The sequence below is a fragment of the Tupaia chinensis genome, unplaced genomic scaffold (genome assembly GCF_000334495.1).
Source record: "Tupaia chinensis unplaced genomic scaffold, TupChi_1.0 Scaffold000632_1, whole genome shotgun sequence".
In the NCBI taxonomy this organism is placed as follows: Eukaryota; Metazoa; Chordata; class Mammalia; order Scandentia; family Tupaiidae; genus Tupaia; species Tupaia belangeri.
In genome coordinates, this window is record NW_006160152.1 from 792,009 (window position 1) to 806,750 (window position 14,742).

A 14,742-nucleotide genomic window follows, 5' to 3' on the forward strand; every position below is an offset into this window, starting at 1 on the left:
AGTGCTGGAGGGAGGGGGCGGGGGTGGCCCGGTGCAAAGTGCATCCCGAAAGCCCCCTGTCCGGAGACCCCGCGGCTGACACTTCGCACCCCGTCTGACCTGGGACTTCGCTGTCCCGAGACCTCCTGGTTCCCTCGGTGGCTGGAAGCCTCCGGCCCGGAGCGCGGCAGCCCCTTGCTCCGAGCCCCTGCACCGGGACTGCCCCCCCTCCCGAGCTAGGACTTCCTCCCTGCACCCCTGCCCCGAGGCTGCCGGCGGGCGAGACCGCCACCCTCTCTCCTCGGCCGTCTGGATGCTCTCCGAGCTGGGGCCGTGAGGCACGGAGGAGGCGCAGGAACCCCGTGTCCGGCCCTGCCCGGGCTGTTTCTTCAATGGAGAAGTTGGTGAGTGTGGAGGAAGCGGAAAGGAGGCAGAGGAGCAGCCGCTGAAGGGACAGGTAAAGTCAGTTACCTCCCCCGGGGGACGGGAGGGAGGGAGGACCCTCTCTGCTCCTTCCTGCCTGCTTTAACCACTCTCCAACCCTTCCTGGGCTCCCCATGGCTCCGAGCCCCCTCCTGCGAGCCCCGAGGCCCTGCACCACTCCCTGGCCGGTGTTTTCCAGGTCTCAGCCAGCTGCAGGAGACTGGGGTGCTGCAGGGGTCGGCCCGCCCACCGGAGAAGCTGCAGGCGGAGTACCTGGGACCTGCATCCTCTGAAGGTAACAGAGCCAGCAGTCCCCTCCCCCATTGTTTATTCCTGGCCCCTACCTCATTAAGCAGGGCTTGATTTACAGGGTGGTGGCCTGGGGAGGCACCCCGGTGTCCTAGCAGAAACACCTACACCCCTCCCGTCTCTCACCTGACCTTTGACTTTTTAGGAACTTCTCGACCCCAGAAACATCCTTTCCCCCTCTCTGTTCCAGGCAGTGTGTTTTTCCGGGTTTTGCATTACCTTTAGGTCTTCTGTGCCTGGCCTAAGGTCTCTTTTGTAGCCCCCCCTCTATCACCCGCTTGGCTTTCCTGTCTCCTAGGAATTCCTCAATTCCTTGTTAATTGCCTGTCCCTTCCAAATGACTCTGTTTTTTAATTAAACCACCATTTGCTGTTTTCCAACTTACTTTTCCCCAGCATCTTTCCCCACCCTCGGTCTGAGACTTTTGAGTTACCTAACTGACAACGCACATCGGGAGAGGAAAGTAAAGCCATAGCTTAAAAGACAGGGGTTTCACAAACTAGATTTTTTCCCTAGTGACAAGTCAGTGTGTATATTAATAGAAGAATGAAATCTACACATTATTAACCCCTAAAGCACTTAACCTGTAACGAATGCTGGGAGCTTTTATGTGTGTTTATGCGTAACAAATGTGCAATTATTATAAAGAAGTAAATGAAATTTATTATACCTCAGATTTACTAAAAGAACTTGGAGAAGATTACACGATAGCTTGTTGATCTTTTTTTAAAATTTATTTATGTATTTATCTATTTGTTATGATGTTTTTTAAGCCACCAAGCCCAGGTCTTGAACCACAGTCAATGGTGTGGGGAATCCAGCACGCTAACTGTGCCACCTGCTGGCTCCTCTTGTTGCTGGCTCCTCTTGTTGATCGTTTGACACTCAAGAATTTAAAAACAAAGGGATGTTTTGGTGTGTTTAGGGACTTAATCTCAGTATTCCACATAAATAAGATTTCTCATTTTAGAGACGAGCAGTTGGCATAATGGCTATGTCACTGGACTCCCATGCAGTCAGCTGTGGTTTGAGTCCTGGACCCGGTGGCTTAAACTCACGCCAGGCACGTGTGTGTGCATCCCCAAGATCCCGAGAGGAAAATGGAGAAGGGATTGCGGTGTGGCCATCCCCCCTGGGGAGTGATTTCTCGCTTTCTGTCTCGCTGGCGAGCGCACGCGCCCCCCCCCCCCAAAAAAAAAACAATTTCTCATTTTAAAACCTAGGGGCCAGCAGATGGTGTAGCATATGTTGCTGGGCTCCCACAGGGCTGACCGTGGTTCGAGTACCCGACCCGGTGGTTTCAAACTCACACCAGGTGCATGTGTGTCAATCCCCAAGACCCAGGGAGGAGAACAGAGAAGGGAATTGTGGTGTGACCATCCTCCCTGGGGGGTGATTTCTCACTTTCTGTCTCTATCTCTCCGGCAAGCAAATGCACCCTATAGCAAAACACTCTCAAAAATAAATAAATAAATAAATAAACAAACCTTTACAGAGAAATTGCTAGATTGAAATTTAAGCGTTTAATTCATGTGGTCATATTTCTGCTGCCGTATTTTATTGCTGTCTCTGAAAATGTACTGGAGGTAAGTTTAGGGCATTCATATAATTCCTAAAGCGGAGATAAAAACACAGAAATTTCGTAGGTGTTAATCCAGTAATTAGCCAAACAGATGATTTTTCTAACATCCAGTAGCAACAGTGTAAAGCGACTTGTTAATCTCAGTTATTTTAATATTTCAGTCTGCGGAGGGACTTTTAGATACAAAGAAGTCCTTAAAATAGCAGAAATTGGGGCCAACAGGTGGTGGTGTGGTTGAGGTGTTGGACTCTTACGTGGCTGACTACGGTTTGAATCCTGGATCTGGCGGCTTGAAACTCACACTGGGCACATGTGCATGCGTGCTCAAGATCCAGAGAGGAGAATGGGGGAGAAAGGGATCTTCGCATGGCCATCCATCCTCCATGGAAAGTGATTTCTTGCTTTCTCTATCTCTCTTTCTCTTTCTGTCTCTCCGGCCTGCGTCCTAAAGGAAGATGAGCAGAAATTAAGATATTTGGCTTACCTTGCTCTACTGGACTTTCTGTTTTACAGAGAGAAATGACCATCTTTATTGAATCAACTGATTGTCAGTACATAGCTAAGGGTCCTTTTAAGGAAACCTACAGATCATACATATTCTTCTTTTATTGTGGTAGGGTGTGTGCACTCACCAGGGGGAGACAGCGAGAGGGAAGGTGAGAAATCACCCACCAGGAGAGGTAATCCCTTCTCCATTTTCTTCCTGGGATTTTGGACACGTGCACACACACCTGGTGTGATTTTCAAGCTGCCGGGTCCAGGCCTTGAACTGAAATTAACCATGTGGAAGTCCAGCACCTTAACCACTGTGCCACCTGCTGGCCCCAGGTTATATGTATTCTTGAAACCTGAAACCCAAGGCCAAAGGGGATGTTCTAGTGAATGGGAGTTAGACTCACTATGGGCTAAAGACTAACATGGTAAAAACTGAGGGCAACGTGGGACCAGCAGTTAGCATAATGGCTATGTCGCTGGACTCCCATGTAGTCGACCACAGTTCGAGTCCCGGACCCGGTGGTTTAAACTCACACCGGGCATGGCCATCCCCTCTGGGGTGATTTCTTGCTTTCTGTCTCTCTGTCTCTGTCTGGCTAGCGAGCGCACGCACCCTGTAGCGGAAAACCTCTCAAAAACAAAATAAAAAAAAGAAAAATTAAAGGCAACGTTTGTATGTGTATTCAGGAAATCAAGGCTGATTGACCACTTCAGGTCAGTAAAAGCGATGCAGAAGCCTATAAAGTTAAAGGCTGATTTTTATGGTCTAAACGTGGAAGTCACCAGAGAGAAGCTTAATGATTACTTCAGAACTTTTAAAAACATGCTAGAATGTTTCAAGTATGTTTGGATGTTCAAAATGAAGATTGTATTTCCTATTTACATTTTCTCAGTTAAGTGTTTTTTTTTTTTCTGCATTAGATTTCCCTTAGGAGGTTTTCATTTTTGAAGGGTATCATTATTATTATTTTTTTATCAGAGATGGTAAGAGGAGAGAGATCTGGCTAGTCAGCACATAAGGTAAAGTGAGAACTTGGCTTTTCCCCTCGATTTCCAACCAGTTCACTTTTTTTCTTTTTTCTTTTTTTTTTTTTGGAGAGGTTTTGCTATAGGACACACGCGCTCACCAGAAAGACAGAGAGAGACAGAGAGACAGAAAGCGAGAAATCACCCCCAGGGGGGATGGCCACGCTGCAATCCCTTCTCCTCCATTCTTCTCTCGGGATCTTGGGCATGCACACACGCCCGGTGTGAGTTTAAGCCACCGGGTCTGGGACTCGAACTGTGGTTGACTACATGGGAGTCCAGCGACATAACTATTACGCCAACTGCTGGTCCCCAACCAGTTCATTTTCATTGCTTAAATAATAGCTCATGATGGGGCCAGCAGGTAGCAGCATGGTGATTAAGACGCTGGACTGTGGGACCAGCAGTTAGTGTAATGGCTATGTCGCTGGACTCCCATGTAGTCGACCGCGGTTCGCGTCCCGGACCTGGTGACTTAAACTCACGCTGGGCGTGTGTGCGTGCATGCCCAAGATCCTGAGAGGAGAATGGAGGAGAAGGGATTGCGGCGTGGCCATCCCCTCTGGAGGGTGATTTCTCGATTTCTGTCTCTCTCTGTCTGGAGAGCGCAGGCGCCCTATAGCAAAAACCTCTCCAAAAAAAAAGACCCATGGCCAACCACAGTTTGAGTCCCAGACCTGGTGGCTTGAAAATCACACTGGGCACAGGTATGTGTGTGCCTAAAATCCCAAGAGGCGATTGGAGGAGAAGGGATTGCAGCATGACCATACCTGCTAGGGGGTGATTTCTCACTTTCCCTCTCGCTGTCTCTTTGGTAACCACATGCGCCCTATAGCAAAAGAAAAAAAAAAAATACAGCCTATGAATCCTCTCATCATTGATGATTTTCCTAAGATTCGGGAATATATATAAATTGTAACCATCTGTTATGTGTCTAATATTAGCATGATTGAGAATATTCGGTTTAGATGATGCGAAACCTTTCGAATATTTCATTCGAGTCTTTATTTACCGACAGGGCCACTTAGGTAGTTTCTGCTTTTCAACTCAGCAGTAAACTTTGTATTAACTCTCTTGTCAATTATGTGGGGTTTTTTTGAGGGGGTGAAGGGAGTCATCAGATTGATTTGGTAGTCACCTAAGAGTTTAGAATCACATAGTGAGGAGAATTGATTATAATTGATGCTGTTTAGCGATATATATATATTTTTTTTATTTTTGGAGAGGTTTTTGCTATAGGGCGTGTGTGCTCACCAGAACTACAGAGAGAGACAGAGAGACAGAAAGCGAGAAATCACCCCCCAGGGGGGATGGCCACGCTGCAATCCCTTCTCCTCCATTCTCCTCTCGGGATCTTGGGCACGCATGCACACATGCCTTGCGGGAGTTTTAAGCCACCGGTCTGGGACTCGAACTGCGGTCGGCTACATGGGAGTCCAGCGACATAGCCATTATGCTAACAGCTGGTCCCAGCGATATATCATTAGTGTACTATGACCAGTACTTACTTTTTTTTTTTTTTTTTAAGTGTTTGCCATAGTAGGTACGCACTCACCAGAGAGACAGAGGGAAAGTGAGAAATCACCCCCCAAGAGGAGGTGGCCACACCGCCATCCCTCCTTCTCCATTCTCTTCCTGGGATTTTGAGCACACTGGCACACACCCGGCGTGAGTTTTATGCCACTGGCTCTAGGACCCGAACTGGAGTTGGCCATGTGGTAGGGCCAGCATGTTAACACTAACGCACACCTGCGGGCCCCAATCAAGTATCTCTTTATTCCATTTGCATTTAACTTTGGAAACATAGCGGTACACACTGTCCCTGAGCGTTCCAGGGGTCAGATACAGTTTATATTAGAGCGTGTAATACCTGACTTTTCAGTCTGTCCTTCTCCGCTGAGCACAGTGGGTAGAATGAGCCCCACCTTTCTGTCTGTCTTTTTTTTAAAAAGGAAAATAATTATTGGGACCAGCAGTTAGCGTAATGGCTATGTCACTGGACTCCCATGTAGTCGACCGCAGTTGGAGTCCCAGACCCGGTGGCTTAAAAATCACGCCAGGCGCATGTGCGTGTGTGCCCAAGATCCCGAGAGGAGAATGGAGGAGAAGAGGAGAAGGGATTGCGGCGTGGGCAACTCCCCCGGGCATCTCCCCTGGGGGGTGATTTCTCGCTTTCTGTCTGTCTGTCTGTCTCGGTCTGTCTGGCGAGGGCACACGCCCTATAGCGAAAACCTCCCCCCCCCAAAAAAAAATTACTATTTTATTTAACTTCTATTTTTATTTATTTATTTTAATTTGACCAGAGAGGGACCGAGTGAGAGCGAGAGAAAATGGAAAAGTGAGAAAGCAAGCCGCCAGGTCCAAGAGTTGAACCGCAGGCGGCCTGTAGAAGTCCAACGCCCTTAACCACCACGCTGTCTGCTGGCCCTCTTTCTTTCTTGTTCTTTGTTTTTTTTTGCTTTTGAAAAGATTTTTGCTATAGGGCGTATGTGCTTCCCAGAGAGACAGACAGTGAGAAATCACCCCCTAGGCGTGATGGCCAATCCGTTCTTAATTCTCCTTTCAGGATTTTGGGCACGCACACACATGTACCCTGTCTGAGTTTCAAGCCACCAGATCTGGGACTCGAACCGTGGTCGACCAAGTGGAAACTGCTGAGGTAATATTGGCAGATAAGGCTTAATAGGGTAATAGCATCCAGACCTTGTTTATAGTCCTGCTGATCGAAGCTCAGCTGAGTCTGGGTGAGGGATTTTTCAAATTTCTGCTCTTGCCTCACTGTTTCATGAGAAGGAGTGTATTTTTCTGCTGCAACTTCTCTGAGTCATAGATAAGTTGGGCTTGAGGATAAATCCTTACGTTGTAGAGAGGCCCAGTCACCTGGAGGAAATAGAAATACCTGTATTTGTTTTACAGCATCAATGATGTGTCACGTTGAGTAAAGTAACCCTTCTGCTTTATTTTCGATTCCAGGCTCCCGATCATACCAGCAAAGCTGGTCAACATGCCTTTCAGGCATGTTGTAGACTTTGATCGGACCTGAAGTTGTTTCTTTTTTTCAAAGAATTATTTGTTGTCTTGTATGTATGTATTTACTTACGTATTTTTTCTTTTTTTTTTTTTTTTTTTTTCATTTGACCAAAGACAGACAAAGAGGGAAAGTGAGAAAGCAAGCTGTCAGATCCAGGACTCGAACCACAGTCAGCCATGTGAGAATTCAGCACCTTAATCACCACGCCACCTGCCGGCCCCTGGACCATCTTCATCCGTCTTCCCTTTTGGGTCTTGTGAGCCAAATCCACTGATGGATTTTATTTGTTTGCTGTTAGCTTGTTTCTAGTTTGTGGGAAATCAGAAAGCACAGTTTGAGTTTGTATTACTTTTACAGGAAAAAAAGACTGTGTGGACTTTTGGTGCAAAGAACATGCAAAAATCTATTGAAGTCTGACGATGCCATGGGAATTAAGGAAATGGCAAATTGGGTGATGGTTGGTTCATTTCGGATAGGTCTTGGGTGGATTTCGCTTCCTGTTTGTTTTATTCTGTAGTTATTTATTAGTTTGTCAGTTAAAAACATTTGCTTTTAGGACCAGCAGGTGGCGTAATGGTAATGTCACTGGACTCCCACGTAGTCGACCATGGTTTGAGTCCCGGACCCGGTGGCTTAAAACTCACGCCGGGCGCATGTGCGTGCGTGCCCAAGATCCCGAGAGGAGAATGGAGGAGAAGGGATTGCGGCGTGGCCATCCCCTCTGGAGAGTGATTTCTCGCTTTCTATCTCTCTGTCTCTCTGTCTCTCTGGTGAGCTCATGTGCCCTATAGCAAAAACCTCTCAAAAACAACAACAACAACAACAAAAATTTTTCTTTTAACTGTAAAGCAAGACGTTTTGCTTTTAGCTAGATGAGGATCCCTTGGTATATAAGATGGAAATTAGGGGTGATTTACTTTAATTCCTAAATTTGTCATTTCTGATAGGTTTAATGGGGTAAAACTTTTATAACCTAGATTGTTTCCTGTGGACCTGTGTGGAGTGGAAAAGATGAATGAGCGAAATGATTATTGGGCACACACGTAAACGCCCGGCATGATTTTCAAGCCACTGGGGCCAGGACTCAAACCGCAGTTGACCCTGTGGGAAGCCAGTGCTTTATTTTTTTTTTAATTTTTTTAATTTTTAATTTTTAATTTTTTGGAGAGGTTTTTGCTATAGGGCGCATGCACTCGCCACACAGACAGAGCGGAACAGAGAGACAGAACGCGAGAAATCACCCCCTGGGAGGATGGCCATGCCGCAATCCCCTCTCCTCCATTCTCCTCTCGGGATCTTGGGCACGCACACACACACGCCCGGCGTGAGTTTAAGCCACCGGGTCCAGGACTTGAACCACGGTCGGCTTCATGGGCGTCCATGACATAGCCATTACGCTAACTGCTGTCCCAACCTGATGTTTATTTTCTACTTCAGATTCTTTTCCAATACTCATTTGTATTTTGTGGCTCAGACTGTCCTGTCTTTGGCCACCGGTAGCCCTGTCTGTTGGCTCTTGTGTCCCTCTGACACACTGCAGCGGTGTGGTACACGTTGACCGTGATAGAGAAGCTTGCGTGTGCATGAGCAGGTGGAGAGACAAGCCCTCCCTCCCAACACCAGATCTGGTCATGCTGTAGTCCCCTTCTCATTACTCCCAGCTCACCAGGATCTTGGGCATACAGCATGCTCCTGGCATGTTTCAGGTCAGCCAGACCAGGGCTTCAAACCGCAGTCAGCCACGTGGCTTCCAGCACTGCAGTCCAGCCACTACCAGATGTGCCAGGGGCTGGGCCTCCTCTGCACGCTTTACACCTGGCCTTGTAGAAATTGTCGCGGTCTCGTCTAGTTCACTTCATGTTAGAACGAGAAGGGAGGGTTTTAAATCAAATTTTCTCTCCAAGCACAAGCTGGCGGTCTTTCACTTTCTTGAGGAAGTGCAGCAAGGAGAAATAGGATGTGAGGGGGGAAAGGTAGACACGTCTGTGTCGATTGGGATTGGGTGGGAATTCTGGTGTCCCACCCGTGGGACCTGCAACTGCTACTGATTCCGTGCAGCATGAGTCGCGTGGTGACCCCACCGTAGCCTTGTCTAAAGATTTCAGTCGTGGGGACCACCAGTCAGTGTTATGGTTATGTCGCTGGACTCCCACGTAGTCGACCGGACCGCGGTTCACGTCCCGGACCCAGTGGCTTAAACTCACACCGGGCGCGTGTGCGTGCATGCCCAAGATCCCGAGAGGAGAATAGAGGAGAAGGGATTGCGGCGTGGCCATCCCCCCTGGGGGGTGATTGCTCGCTTTCTGTCTCTATGTCTCTCTCTGTCTGTCTGTCTGGCGAGCGCACGTGTCCTATAGCAGAAAAACTCTTCAGAAAAAAAAAAAAGACTTCAGTGGTGGAAGGTTTGGCATATCCACCACTCTGGGATGGGGCAACGGCTGTTCCCGTCTGGAATTCCTAAAGCGGTTCTAAAATGAGCAGAAGGCAATTTCACGTGTCCTAAACCTTAATGGAATCTCCTGAGCTGGGATATAATATGACATAGACAAAGAGGCTTTTCTTTTTCTTTTTTTTTTGGAGAGTTTTTCGCTATAGGGCGTGTGCACTCGCCAGAAAGACAGAGAGACAGAGAGACAGAAAGTGAGAAATCACCCCCCAGGGGGGATGGTCATTCCACAATCCCTTCTCCTCCATTCTCCTCTCGGGATCTTGGGCACGCATGCACACGCGCCCGGCGTGAGTTTTAAGCCACCAGATCCGGGACTCAAACTGCGGTCGACTACTTGGGAGTCCAGCGACATAGCCATTACGCCAAATGCTGGTCTCAAAACATCAGTATTTTGAGGGGAGACAAAACATCCTGGAAAGAAATAATATTTGTTAGAGGTTAATGTAGGTAAGGAGATCATTTTATCTAAGGATGGATTTGAGGAACTGGTGGTGGTTATGGCACTGGACTTCGATGTGGCCGACCATGGTTCGAGTCCTGGACTAGGAGGTTTGCTTTCTCATTTTCTCTCTCTCATGGTGAAACTTAAATAAAGTTAAATATAATAATTCTAAAAAAAAGAAGAAGAATGGATCTAAGTTCTTTAAATTTGTTGCAAACTACTGAAATTTTATGTATTTATTTATTTAATTTGAAGAGGTTTTTGCTATAGGGCGTGTGCACTTGCCAGACAGACAGAGAGAGACAGAGAGACAGAAAGCGAGAACTCACCCCCCAGGGGGGGATGGCCACGCCGCAATCCCTTCTCCTCCATTCTCCTCTCGGGATCTTGGGCACACACGCACACACGCCCCGCGTGAGTTTTAAGCCACCGGGCCCGGGACTCAAACCATGGTTGACTACATGGGAGTGCAGCAACATAGCCATTACGCCAACAGCTGGTCCCGAAATTTAACCTTATCAAAAGGTGGACTATACCAGTGGCTTCTTTACTTACATACATGTATATGTGTATGTGTGTATATGTATTATATGTGTGTGTATATGTGTGTATGTGTGCACATGCACATATATCTGTATATTTAATTTTTGCCATAGAACCCTTGCACTTACCAGAGAGAGAGGGAAAGTGAGAAAGCACCCCGAAGAGGGGATGGCCACATTGTAATCGCCTCTCCTCCGTTCTCGTCCTGGGGTTGTGGGCACGCAGGCATGCACGCACACACGCCTGCGATCGGCCCCGCGGGAGTCCCGCATTTAGCCAGTAAGCCCCCTGCTGGTCCCAGCTCCTTTATATTTTAAGGACCTGTCCTCTGATGATGCTTCTGTTCTTTTCTAGGTACAGAAGGCTCTTTCACTCCTGACCAGGCCGCGTCTGATCCCCTCCCTCAGGATGCTGTGTGTGCACAATGGTTGTTAGGCAATCCACCTGTCATGAGAAGGGACACGCTATCGTAAGGTACGGTGACTCAGGGTCGTCCGCCATCTGTGCGGTGTGGAGGGAGGACCCAGTTTGGTTTTGTTATTTTCCTTTATACTCATGTATACTGAATAGGACTCTCGCTCAGAAAATCTGGGGTTTTTTGGAGATTGTTCCAATTTCACTTACACGAGAGACCTCATTTAAGGTGCCGAGATAATGAGCCCATCAGAAATCAGATCTGTTGGGGGAACCAGCAGTTAGCGTAATGGCTATGTCGCTGGACTCCCACGTAGTCGACCGCAGTTCGCGTCCCAGACCCGTTGGCTTAAAACTCACGCCGGGCACGTGTGCGTGTCTGCCCAAGATCCCGAGAGGAGAATGGAGGAGAAGGGATCGCCGTGTGGCCATCCCCCCGGGGGGCGGTGACTTCTTGCTTTCTGTCTCTGTGTCTCTCTCTGTCTGTGTGGCGAGCGCACACGCCCTATAGCAAAAACCTCTCAAACAAAAAAAAAAAGAAATCAGATCTGTTGGGCCAGTAGGTGGAGTGGAGGTTAAAGCAGCTGAATCCTCCCTAGCTGATCGGCAGTTTGAATCCCAGACCCAGCGGCTTCAGAATCATGGCAGGCATGTGTGAGTGCACACCAGAATGCTCAAAGGGAAATGGAGGAGAAGGGATAATGGTGTGGCCATCCCTCCTCAGTGTCACTTCTCAGTTCCCTTCTCTCTCTGTCCCTGTCTCTCCCCAGCAAGCTCACATGCCCAATAGCAAAAACTGAAAAAAAAAAAAAATTTTTTTTTTCTATTAAAAATGATTGATTTGGGACCAGCAGGTGGCATAGTGGTTAAGACACCGGACACTCCCATGTGGCTGACCACCATTCAAGTCCCAGACCTGGTGGCTTGCTTTCTCACTTTCACTCTCTGGTCATATTAAAAAAATAAATGAATGAATAAATAAAATTAAATAATTCTTTAAAGAAAAAGATTTGTTTTGAGCTTATACTAATGATGTCCATGAATCCCTTTGATAGTCTTCAGCATTTTCTCTTCCAACACTGAGAATGATCAAAAACATATTCTCAAAAGATTCTCTCATCTTACAATATCTAAGATAAGAGACTTAATTTTATTGTAGTGTAGTAATTAAGGGAAGAAATGGGGAGATCATGTTTATTAAGAAAACTGGGGGACCAGCAGTTGGCGTAATGGCTATGTCACTGGACTCCCATGTAGTCGACTGCGGTTCGAGTCCCAGACCCGGTGGCTTAAACTCATGTCAGGCGCGTGTGTGTGCCCAAGATCCCGAGAGGAGAATGGAGGAGAAGGGATTGCGGCGTGGCCATTCCCCCTGGGGGGTGATTTCTCGCCTTCTGTCTCTCTGTCTCTCTGGCAAGTGCACGCACCCTATAGCAAAAAACCTCTACAAAAATAAAACAAACTAAAAACACACAACTCATTATTAATATGAGTTTATTTTTTTCTTTTGAGAGAGATTTTTGCTATAGAGCACATGCACTCACCAGAGAGATAGAAAGCGAGAAATCACCCCCCAGGGGGGGATGGCTACGCCACAGTCCCTCCTCCTCCATCCTCCACTCGGGATCTTGGGCATGCACGCACATGCGCACTGCCTAAGTCTCAAGCCACCAGGACTTGAACCACGAATGGCCGTGGCGGTGGGCAATGCCTCAACCACTATCCCACCTGCCGGCCCCTTTAATGTGTTTTTAAACTGTTAAGGACAAACAGAAACTTGCACTGATCAGCTTCAAGGAAGCCCTGCCAACTGGGCTAATTTAAAGCAATAGATGAGAATCACATCTTAATTAGTAGCTTCCAATTCTAAAAATAAAAACTACGTGTGTGATAAAGCCCTTTAGATATATTTTGCTCTCACATGTAGGTTAGACATCTCAGGATTCTCTTGTGAGCAATAATAAATGTATCTTGCAGAACTTTTTAATAGAATTATTTAATTTTATTTGTGTGTTTTTTATTTTTATTTTTCCCAGAGAGGCTTTTGCTATAGGGTGCTTGCCAGAAAGACAGAGACAGACAGAGAGACAGAAAGCGAGAAATCACCCCCCAGGGGGATGGCCATGCCACAATCCCTTCTCCTCCATTCTCCTCTCGGGATCTTGGGCACGCACGCACACGCGCCCGGCGTGAGTTTAAGCCACTGGGTCCGGAACTCGAACCGCAGTCGACTACATAGGAGTCCAGCGACGTAGCCATTACAGCAACTGCTGGTCCCTGATTCTTTTCTTTTCTTTTTTTTACCTTGCTATAGGGCATGTGTGCTAACCTGAGAGAGACAGAGAGAGAGAAAGGGAGAAAGAAAGAGAGAGGGAAAGTGGAAAAGCAAGCCGCCAGGTCTGGGACTCGAACTGCAGTTAGCCATATAGGAATCTGGTGCCTTAACCACCTTACCACCTGCTGGTCCCATTTTTGTTGTTTTTTAGTTTGGTACAGGGCATGTGCACTCACCAGAGAGAGAGAGAGAGAGAGAGAAGGAAAGAAAGAAAGAAAGCCACTAGGTCCAGGACACACGCTGCAGTCAGCCCAGGGGAAGTCCAGCGCCTTAACCATCGTACCACCTCCTGGCCCTCAGAATGTCTCGTTACAGACTACACAGTGGTAAACTTGGATTAAAAGTACAAATTGGCTATTTTGCTATTTTGTTTTAGTGTGCTATAGGTGTGCATGTGCTCACCACGGAGAGACAGAGACAGAGAGAGGGAAAGTGAGAAAGCATCCCCTGGGAGGACGGCCATGCCTCAATCCTTTCTTCTCTATTCTCTCGGAGTTCTGGGCCTGCATGCACACGTGCCAGCGTGTTTTCGGTGTTTTCTTAGATGTTTTTGCCATAGTGTGTGTGTGTGCTCAATGGACAGAGAGACAGAGACAGTGAGAGGGAAAGTGAAAAAATCACCCCCTGGGATGGGGGGATGGCCATGCCACAATCCCTTCTCCTCCATACTCCTCCCAGGATCTTGAGCACGCACATGGACCTGGTATGAGTTTGAAGCCATCGGGGTCTGCGACTCAAACCACAGTCAGTCCTGTGGGAGTCCAGTGACGTAATGCTACTCCACCTGCTGGGCCCCACCAGCTTCTTTTTCAAGCTGGTGGGTCTGGGACTTGAACTGTGTAGTCAGCCACATGGGATCCACCCAACCACCGGCTGACCCAGACACCCTGTGTTGCTTTATGGAAAATGGTATATGCTTCTAAGTATCACCGTTAAGTGATATAAATTTAAAATATCATGTTGCTGCTACAGGTGGCTATTTTCTGAGGGAAAATGAGCAAATGAAAGATTTCTTTACAATCAATTTTCTTTTCCTTTTTTTTTTTGGAGTGGTTTTTTTTGCTATCAGGTGCATGCACTCACCAGAAAGACAGAGACAGAGAAACATCTTTCACATCTTGGACTCAAAATAGTGTTGAAATAATTCAGAGGATAGGAGCCAGCAGTTAGCGTAATGGCTATGTCGCTGGACTCCCACGTAGTCGACCACGGTTCACGTCTCGGACCTGGTGGCTTAAAACTCATGCCCGGTGCGTGTGCGTGCGTGCCCAAGATCCCGAGAGGAGAATGGAGGAGAAGGGATTGTGGCGTGACCATCCCCTCAGGGGGGTGATTTCTCACTTTCTGTCTCTCTGTCTCTCTCTGTCTGTCTGGCGAGCGCACACGCCCTATAGCGAAAACCTCTCAAAAAAAAATAATAATAATTCAGAGGACCAGCCTAAAGATTTTCACTTCTTTTTTTTTTTAATTTGAATCTTCTTTTTTAAAGATTGATTTTGTTTGTTATTAATTTATTATTATTTTTCTTTTTAATTTGATCAGAGAGAAAGAGAATGGGAAAGAGAGAAAGTAAACCTCCAGGTCTGGGACTTGAACCATGGTTGGACACGTGGGAGTCCGGCATCCCAACCACCACTCCCCCTGGTGGCCCCTTCACTTTTTTTTTTTTTTTTTTTTGAGGGGGTTTTGCTTTGGGGGTCGCGTGCCTGCCAAG

At 47.4% G+C, this 14,742-nt stretch overlaps 1 protein-coding gene across 1 annotated transcript in view; it reads left to right on the top strand.

Moving 5' to 3' along the window:
* Window positions 1-6: 6 nt before the first annotated feature.
* ASB7 (ankyrin repeat and SOCS box containing 7) overlaps window positions 7-14,742 on the top strand; it is a 37,008-nt gene continuing 22,272 nt past the window's right edge. Inside the window, exons 1-3 of the mRNA XM_006159496.3 lie at window positions 7-436; window positions 602-697; window positions 10,634-10,753. The gene's annotated coding sequence lies outside the window, so the exon portion shown is untranslated. The remainder of the gene's footprint in view (window positions 437-601; window positions 698-10,633; window positions 10,754-14,742) is intronic.